Raw genomic sequence first — 10,897 nt, 5'->3', positions numbered from 1 at the left:
ACCCTAAAAGAAAATGTTAATCCTTGGCAAATTGGGCACTTTGTGTACCATTAGACACAAATTCATCTCAAAATACATTACTAGGCTTTGATATAGTAAAGTGTCAGAGAAGAGAGTCCAAGTGTTAATGCAGAAACCAGGTTCCGGAGAGGGAGAGTGACTTACCTGAGGTCACACAGTAGGTGATGGTGGTGCCAAGGTTGGAGACCACCTCTCCACGTCTACTGATGTTCAGAGCATATCTTGCTGCCTCATAATAAAAATTTAAGACCATGATCTATTAAAATACCAGAGAAAAATTATTTTCAAACTACACTATAATATTAGAGAATATTTTTTTTGCTTTACAATGTAAGCCAAAATAATTATTAGAAAGTATTAATAGTGAAAAGTTAACAGCCAATGAGAAATTTCTAGCAAGTAAAAATTACTCAAAGGACAAAAAAATACTCAAAAAACTCTTAAAGTGGAACTAGTTAGCACATTTGCTATCATAAACACCTTCTTTCTATGTCATATTAGTAAAAAAAAGTTCCAAAGCAATAGCATCATAATAGCCAATAAATATGTATGGGATATAAGATGTAATTTTGATTTTGAACCAAGTAGTTTCCAGTAAGCCTGTATCTACATGCCCAAAGTAGCAGATGGAAAAGAAAATTGTCTTCTTGCAATTATTTTGTGTATCTGGCTTAATTCATTTTTAGCTGAATTGGCTGATGGAGTCAGAATCAGGCGGAGCCTGTGCCCTTTAGGCACTTACGGTCTAAAGCAGACAATATCATTCTTGGTACTGACAGTAACTCATGAACTACCCTCAACCACACACTCAGAAAGTTTGTATCAGTTCTAACATGAAGTTATATAGAATCAATCCAATGAAAAAATATACACAAGCACTACAGATCTGTCTTAGCTCAGTGTGCTTTAACAAAATACCATACATCAAGTGGCTTAAACAACAGATGTTTATTTCTCACAGTTCTAGAAGTCCATAAGGTCAGGGTCTGGTGAGAGCTCTCTTCCTGTCTTGCAGACTGGTGCCTTCTTGCTGTATTCTGACATGAGGAGGGAGAGGGAAAAGGGGAGGGAGAGAGAAGGAGGGAGGGAGAAGGAGAAGGAGAGGAAAGAGGAGAGAGAGATGGAGGGGGAGGGAGACGGAGGTGAAAAGAGAATGTTTCTTGGTTACTTCTTTTTTTTTTTTTTTTTTGTCTTTTTGCCATTTTCTTGGGCCGATCCTGCGGCATATGGAGGTTTCCAGGCTAGGGGTCGAATCAGAGCTGTAGCCACTGGCCTACACCAGAGCCACAGCAACTCAGGATCTGAGCCGCGTCTGCAACCTACACCACAGCTCCTGGCAACACCGGATCGTTAACCCATTGAGCAAGGGCAGGGATCGAACCTGCAACCTCAAGGTTCCTAGTCAGTTTCATTAGCCACTGAGCCACGACAGGAACTCCTCTTGGCCTCTTCTTATAAGGGCATTGATCCCTTCATAAGGCTCCCCACCCTCATGACCTCATCTAAACCTAATTACCTCCTAAGGGTCTTGCCTCCAAATATCATCACATGGGGGGTTAGAACATCAACATATGAATTTTGGAGGAACAAACATTCAGTCCATAACAAGATCAAAGTGTTAGGTTTTGTGATTTAGTAGCAGAAGTAGTTTTTATCATAATCTAATAATCAGCACACTTATAATGTCGTATATATATTCAAAAACACTACTTATAATTCAATAGCATATGCCTTGCTTTTCATTTCAGGTGATTTTAATTCCATTAGTCTAGCTGCAGACAAAGTACTTGCTAGATACATGAAACAGCTATTTCTCAAACAGTTCACTTACCTGTAGTGATAAGACTATATTCCACATATTTTTAGGGGGTTAAAAAAAATCAACATTGTACTCTTTGCTGGATCCTGAATCACCTCCAGTATGCTCTGTTCCCCCATATAAGTGACGATGCAGATTACATATACATATGTTATACCATAAAACAAGATGCACTTGACCTGAAACCATTTTGGCATCAAAACAGTTTTTAATGCTGCTGATATATCTAGTCTTTTGACATAGAATACACAAATCCTTAAAATAATCCCAGCCCCCTTTGAAACATGCATCAGATTAATATATCACTGGAAAATAACCAGGACAAATGAACAAAATTGGCATTGTCAATAAAGAATAAGTGATTCATCTTGAACAAAGGCCCTGAAGGGGAAAAAACAAACAAAAAACCTACCAAATTGAGAGAGTAACAAACTGTAATGGTTGTTCAAATTGCACCTTCACCTAGCAAAGAATAAAACAACTTTCAGACATGCAAATAAACATTGTCTCCAAAAGTGAAAGCCAAATTCTGTACAGATAGTTGAAGATGAATGATTAAACAATTTTTATAAAACCTGGAAAATAGATTCATTTTTAGCAAGCTTTTTTTTTTCTCTCAGTGCACATTAGGGAATTCAGAATGCATTTAGTATAAATAGATTTAAATGTGGAATGATTTCAAGTCTTAAATGTGCAGCTAAAATATTTAATGCTTCCCAGTCTCTATATGTAAAGGACTTTGAACTTACAGACAACCATCAACAAATAATCATTAGCTATTAGTCTGCAGAAAAAAGAGAAGAAAGAAAAACATCTAGACTCTTCAGTTTCTTAAAGACATGAATCTATTTTACAAAGAGTTGAAGCTAATTGAGGATGTTTAATAAGTGGTAAGAAAATACAAGTCTCAATTAAACATTTTGTTCCAAAGTTTAGTAGAAGAGATTTATTCTTTTTTTTTTTTTTTTTGGTCTTTTTGCTATTTCTTGGGCCGCTCCCGCGGCATATGGAGATTCCTAGGCTAGGGGTTGAATCGGAGCTGTAGCCACCGGCCTACGCCAGAGCCACAGCAACGCGGGATCCGAGCCGCATCTGCAACCTACACCACAGCTCACGGCAACGCCGGATCGTTAACCCACTGAGCAAGGGCAGGGACCGAACCCGCAACCTCATGGTTCCTAGTCGGATTCGTTAACCACTGCGCCACCACGGGAACTCCGAGATTTATTCTTTATTAGTTTAATACTCTATTAACTTGTGTTAATCTGATTACACACACACACACACACACACACAAACCCAATCACCTTTAATAGAAGCCTAAAAAATTTAGTTATATTTACATAAAGAAATTTGAGCACTGACCAAAAAGGACATGTTAAAAAAATATTCTTTTATTCTGAATACTTCTGAATTTAAAATTTCAAGTGTAATTTAAAAATTCAATACCTTAATGAAATTTGAGTATTATATATATGAAGAAGAAGAATACAGAGTGTTTCAAAGGCACGAATTTTATTATTATTTTTCAAATACATACAACAAAATGAAAATATCAATTAATCTGATATTGATAATTCAATCTACTTTTTAATCATTAGATTCATTTCTTGTATATTATATTCAAGTTCACAAATTATTCATTAATGTTTTGTTTTCAAAATATTTAAGAAACTTTAATTTCAGAGTAGTTCAAAGATCACTCAACTTCAGGTTTATTAATCTGAATGTTTAATAGGATATTTCTAAGCAAAACAGGACAAACCTAGCCCTTGCCCACTTGTCTAAATCCAAAATTATTTTATTTTTTATTTTTTTGTCTTTTTGCCATTTCTTGGGCCGCTCCCGTGGCATATGGAGGTTCCCAGGCTAGGGGTTGAATCGGAGCTGTAGCCACCGGCCTACACCAGAGCCACAGCAACTTGGGATCCAAGCCGGGTCTGCGACCTACACCACAGCCCATGGCAACGCCAGATCCTTAACCCACTGAGCAAGGCCAGGGATCGAACCTGCAACCTCATGGTTCCTAGCCAGATTCATTAACCACTGTGCCACGACGGGAACTCCCAAAATTTTTTAGATTTTAGGAATTGGTATGGTTCTATTTCCAAGAATGTAAACTAAAAGAGGGTATTTTTGTCTGTTTTGCTCACTACAATATCTCTAGCATCTGGAATAATGTTGAGCACATGATGGGTACTAAAGTTGTCGTTGGAGTTCCCATTGTGGCTCAGTGGAAATGAATCTGACCAGTATCCATGAGGACACAGGTTTGATCCCTGGCCTCACTCAGTGAGTTAAGGATCTGGTGTTGCCATGAACTGTGATGTAGACTGCAGACACCACTTGGATGTGGCATTGCTGTGGCTGTGGTGTAGGCCAGCAGCTACAGCTCTGATTTGACCCTTAGCCTGGGAGTCTCCATATGCCACAGGTGCTTGGCACATGTAACTGTATGTTCATTGCAGTACTATTCACAATAGCCAAGACATGGAAACAACCTAAATGTCCACTGACAGATGAATGGATTACGAAGATGTGGTATATATACACAATGGAATACTACTCAGCCATAAAGAAGAACAAAATAGTGTCATTTGTGGCAATTTGGATGGAACTAGAGGCTCTCATACTAAGTGAAGTAAGTTGGAAAGAGAAAGACAGATATCATATGATATCACTTATATCTGGAATCTAATATATGGCACAAATGAACCTTTCCACAGAAAAGAAACTCATGGACTTGGAGAATAGAACTGTGGTTGCCAAGAGGGAAGGGGAAGGTGGGGATAGACTAGGAATCTGGGATTAATGGAGTCAAACTATGCCTTTGAAGTGGATAAGCAATAAGATACTGCTGTATATATATTGAAAACTATATCTAGTCACTTATGATGGAGCATGATGGAGGATAATGTGAGAAAAATAATGCATATATGTAAGTGTGACTGGGTCACTTTGCTGTACAGGAGAAAATTGACAGAACACTGTAAACCTGCAATAATGGAAAAAATAAAAATCATTAAAAAAAAAAAGGACAAAAAAATTGTTGTTGAATGTTGAATAAATACATTGCATTCCCAGCTCTATTCCTGGAGAGAGTCTGTTATTTTCCCTAGAAGGCAGTCTTGCAGGAAACAAGTTCTCTACAACTTGACTTTTTCATACAGTCCAGAATTGTCTCAATCTCAAAGTTAGTATTTTCTCAAATAATTGCTTGCTGTTATTTTCAGAAATAAGATTTTAGTATAGGATGTTGCTTTTGATCATGTTGAATTGCAGGATCTTTTAGAATGCATAAAGTCACTTTGGTATACTTAAAGAAAAAAAGATCCTTGCTAAGCTTCCTCTTCAAGGAAGTTAACTGGCTAAGTGCAAATGTTCCAATTTATTCAGTGTAACCAAGAGACTGATGTGAGCTGGAAATTTTAAAATGTTCCAAAGATTAGCATTTCAAAAAGACATATTACTAAATCTTTTTTTAAACTCCCCATACTCAATTTACTTTGAGAACATTTCTCAAACATTAGTAGAAATAAAATGTTTGAAAAGATAAAGAAAATCACAAAGATCAGAAAAGGTAACTTTTTTTTTCTTTTATCATATCTGTAGTCAGAAGTTAATAAGTAAAACACTGCTTGGAGTTCATTTTCTTCAAGGCAATATATTTCAGAACTCATATAAGAGAAATCAATTGAACATTTTGCTATCTATTACCCAGAAATAATCCATCATTTTTTATTTCCCAGAAACTGCGTTTAGAGATACTATATACATTCCTCAGCTTGACTTGTAGTTCTGGATCCTTGCTAGATGACACCTAAGATATGTTTCAGGAATGTCTTTACACTGCTTCCTTTTAATCTTTTTAGAACCTTATTTTTACTTATGCTTTAAAAAAATGCATTCTCATTACTTAAAAATGCAAACATTTAAAAAAATGTGTGAGTTAGGAATTGAAAATACCCAAATCTCAAAATGAATATTAAGAGGTAATGAACATACTTCCTAATTTCTATTACTCTGCATATACTAAAATGTGTATATGTTCAAACAGCCATGCATTTATACTTTTTAGAAAAATGTAATCATACCAATTATATTTGTACACACTGTATTGTGTACTAAATTGTGTCTTTTTTGCCTAACAATGTATCTTGTAAACCTTCCCATTTATGATAAGTGGATAAAACTCATTTTGTAAATTGTATAATATTTTATAACAACATTGTGAGATATTATTTAATGCCAGACTGGTAGACAGGTAAGTTTTCCCTTTTTGTCCTTCTTACAAATGAACATTTTTGCATTTAGATCTTTCTTATGTATTTCTATGAATTTTTTAGAAATGGAATTTCTGGTAGCCAAATTTCTCTAGAAAAAGTGTATCAATTGACCCTTTCACCAATATGAATGAGAACATACTTCACATCTGGCAACACTAAGTATCAATGTTTTTAATATTCAAAAATATTTTAATACTTGAAAATTCATATTTTGCCATAGAGATAGTTTATGCCATGCTTAGTAATATCTTCCTTGTATAAAATATATACAACATAAATAGGCATGATTCCAAGATATTTAGCATGATTCCAAGTTTTGAGTTTAGATTTGTATACAAAAATGATACAGATTGATAATAGATAATGATATTTATTCCATGCAAGTAGTATACCTGTACTAATTTGTACAAACTACCAATTCTGCACCTAAATTTTATTTTATTTCTTTTATGGCTTAAAATTTTATATTTAAGTTTTTCATCTATGTGAAGTATATTTAGTGTAAGGAATGAGATAGAGACTATAACCAAACCTCCCAAAAGGATAATTATTCTATTATCATTTACTCATTAAATAACTCACTTTACTCCAGTGATACAAAATGCAGTCTCGTTTTGGATAAACTGTACAGATGTTTCAGGCTGAGAGTGTTTCAGAAAGACAAAGCAGCAGCAAGGAAGCCAGTGTGGTTGGAGAGGTGTGAGCTAGAGCAGGAGGAGCAGGAAATGAGATTATGCAAGAAATGGCAGGTCCACATCATGTAGGAGCTCCTAGACTGCTCTGCATCTGAAGGATTTTTTATGGATTTCCTTTGGTTTGTTAGTTTGTTTGTAGAAGTGGGTATAAATTTTTTTAAAAACCTCCCAATTTATCTCATTATTTGCTCATTTGTCTTTTCTTTTTAGATCAATTTTGATTATTTGTTGTTTTAAAAAACACCCATTCAATCTAGGATTTTTCCCAAATTCATTGATATGGAAAAGTACAAGGAAATCTCTTAACATGCAAAGTATATATTTCCCTTCAATTAATAAAATATTGGGTTTTTTATTCCTATTTATGCTTTGCTTTCCCTTTTCTTTTTCCTCATTAAGATATCTAGTAGCTTTGTTTTTTCAACAGGATTTTTTTAATGAAGATGGCTCTTTGATCTATATATGTCACAATTTTCCTTTTTTTGAATTCATTAATTTATGTTTTTAACATTTGTTTTTCTCTGTATTCTCCATATTCTTTGAGTATATTTTTATTTGCCTAATTTCTTGAATTTTATTTTTCTTCTTCGATGGTGCCTGCAGAAATGGAAGTTTCCTGCCCAGTGATTGAATTGGAGCCACAACTGTGACCTATGCCACAACTGCAGCAAAGTCAGATCCTTAACCCACTGCACTGGGCTGGGAATCAAACCTGTGACAACACTGGCTCCTTAATCCTCTGCCCCACATAAGAAACTCCTTGGGCTTGATATTTAAGTGATTTGTTTTCATAGTTTTCTGCTTAATCATTTAAATGTTTAATGTTTGGTATTTTCCTATGAGTACAAAGCTAGCCATATCCTATAGCTTTTGATTTATAATGTATCTTTTCATTTTTAATTTATTTTTCTAATTTATTTAGTCATTTTGTCTTTTTATGGCCATACCCACAGCATATGGAAGTTCCCAGGCTAGGGCTCAAATTGGAGCTATAGCCACCAGCCTATGCCACAGCCACAGCAATGCGGGATCAGAGCTGTGTCTGTGATCTACACCACAGCTCACGGCAACACCAGATCCTTAACCCACTGAGCAAGACCAGGGATCGAACCCACGTCCTTATGGATTCCAGTCGGGTTCGTTAACTACTGAGCCAGGACGGGAAATCCTATAATGTATCTTTATTTCCTGGAAATTCTATATTTTGTTTTGATATTTTCTTTGATCTAAGAATTAAATTGTGAGCCTAACAAATATTTTTTTTTTAAAAAAAAAGAAATGGACTGTGTAGGAGGAGAGGTTTTTTTTTTTTTCTTTCTTTTTTTGGTCTTTTTAGGACTGCACCCACGGCATAAGGAAGTTCCCAGGCTAGAGGTCCAATCGGAGCTATAGCTGCCGGCCTATGCCACAGCCACAGCAAGGCCAGATCCAAGCCATGTCTGCCACCTACACCACAGGTCATGGCAACGCTGGATCCTTAACCCATTGAGCAAGGCCAGGGATCGGACCCACAACCTCATGATTCCTAGTCAGATTCATTTCCATTCCACCACAACGGGAACTCCCAAACCTCTGTTTTATGGCTTTTTGTCAAAAATGTGGTTATTGCTTTTATTTCTTAAAATTTTTAGGTTTTACAAATGTGGCCAATACGAAATTCTTTAAAACATTTTTAATAGGTACATTTACACTTAATAGTAAATCTGAATTTAATATGTGAAATCTATTCAAATACTTTTTTGCTCTTTCTCTGAACTGATAAAAAACATAAAATAAGTTGAAATCACTACTTAGCATTCATAGAATAAACTGAAGGAGTTCCTGTTGTGGCACAGCAGAAATGAATCTGACTAGTGTCCATGAGGATGCGGGTTTGATTCCTGGCCTTGCTCATGGGTCAGGGATCTGGTGTTGCCGTGAGCTGTGGTGTAGGTCGCAGACTCAGCTAGGATCCTGCATTGCTGTGGCTGTGGCATAGGCCAGCAGCTGCAACTCTGATTCAATCCCTAGCCTGGGAACTTCCATATGTCACGGGTGCAGCCCTGAAAAGGCAAAATAAATAAATAAATAAACTGAAATCACTACTTGGCATTAATGCATTGATCCTATCAATGCAATCAAAACCATTCACCCATTCTGACTGAGCCCCAACAATGTGTCAGGCATGGAAATGGTTTTATGAATAAGAAAGTAGTGCGTGATTACCATAAAGAGACAGAGGGCCATACACAAAGTCTGGTGAGAGAACACAGCAGAGAGAAATTAATTCTGAGAGAGGGATGAATAAAGGCAATAGAAAATCAATGCCTTTTGTAACATGGTCTCCAATACATATTGTTCAACACGTCACTGCACAACGAAGATCAGAAAAGACAAGGATTGTCATTATACATATATATACATATAAAATATACCAGGTTTCAAAATACCATGAAGTCTGTACTGCAGATGTCACGTTTTGGATCATAAACCCAAAGTTGGAAGTATTTCATTACACATCTTCCAATGCAGATTTTCTGGAAAGACTTGCTAAACCATTTCTCAGATAATAAAAGCCCCCCACCCGGCTTCAACCCACACAATTGAAAAAGATCTGTCTTAAGGGAATTTATATTTGAAAGCATGAATCTCTAAGGCCATACTAAAAGCTGGTAAAAAAAATAAAGACCATCAGAAAGGGAAAATAGATTTTCTAAAACAAAATGGGACATTCCTCTTATTATTAAAACATGCCATGGAACTCTAGGGATTGTGGTGCTCAGGTGCAAAATAACGAGCCTTGATTTGGCAATGGAAAATTCCATGAAGGGTCCAATGATATGTTATGCTTCATTAATATGAGAATTTTTACATTTAGACTGTGATTTTCACCCTTCATTATCCCAAAATGATTTATTAACTGAAGATACTATGAAGAAAATCTCATAACCACCTTGGGAGAAGTTCCTTGTAGGATGTTCTTAAATTAAAATATCAAAAACAATTTTGTTTAAGGAAGGGAGAACAAAATGATACCTACATGGAAGTTTCATAAATTCCTAAAGCCGGCAAATCTTAGCACCATCCCATTTTAATTTCAGATTTATACACAGTTACTTATTACCACTGAGAGTAAAGACAAAGGGCTGGTCTGAGGTGGTGGTTAAGGGTGGATTTGGACATTTTTTCCACCTGGCAAAATCCTAGGGTGACAGTCTCTGGAAGACCAAATGTAAAACTGCTGTACAACACTTCATACAGTCTCTGAGCAAAGTGATCCAGAGTCATGAGCAACTCTTTAGTTAGCCATTCTCCTGGCCCAGAAAATTATGACTTATTTCTTACCAGCCCCCTTCTCTTCTATCAAAGTTTTCTCTGATGCTCTTAAATGGAAGAAATGTAAATAGATAATAGAGGTATCAGCAGAGTCCTTTACCTTCCCCTAGGCATGCAAGTACAGGGGAGATTGCTCAACCACTGCAGAAAACTCACACTCCGTGAACTGAGGTAGGTATTCCCTGTTCTTGCTCTGAGCAGTCAGAGCCAGGGAGTCACAGCAGTGATCTTGGTTTAAGGTCACTGAAGAACGCATGGTCTCTTTCCAAAGGTGTCTCATCTACAACAGGTTGTCAGGGAAGCTGGTGGCCCATGGTCAGCAGTGCAGGGGAAACTGGTCAGAAGGAATGAATTGAGTCTTTTTGCCCTGATAGTGTCACCATACTCACATCACCTCTCCAGGCTTCTGTTTTGAAGCAGGAATATATATATATATATATTTTTTTTTTTTTTTTTTTTTTTTTTTTTGCAGCTGCACCTGTGGTATATGGAAGTTCCCAGGCTAGAGGTCAAATTGGAGCTGCAGCCACAGGCTAGGCCACAGCCACAGCAACATGGGATCTGAGCCGCCTATGCTGCAAACTGCAGCAATGCCAGATCCTTAATCCACTGAATGAGGCCAGGGTGGAACCAGCATCCTCACAGACACTATGCCAGGTTTCTAACCCACTGAGCTACAATGTTTTTTTAAAGAAGGTAAATATAAATTTTTATTCATCATAAAAGTAGAAGATTGGACTAAAGAAGATCTCTAAAAGCCC

Source organism: Sus scrofa, chromosome 1, assembly GCF_000003025.6.
Source record: "Sus scrofa isolate TJ Tabasco breed Duroc chromosome 1, Sscrofa11.1, whole genome shotgun sequence".
Classification (NCBI taxonomy): Eukaryota; Metazoa; Chordata; class Mammalia; order Artiodactyla; family Suidae; genus Sus; species Sus scrofa.
Note: the sequence above shows the minus strand (reverse complement) of the source record.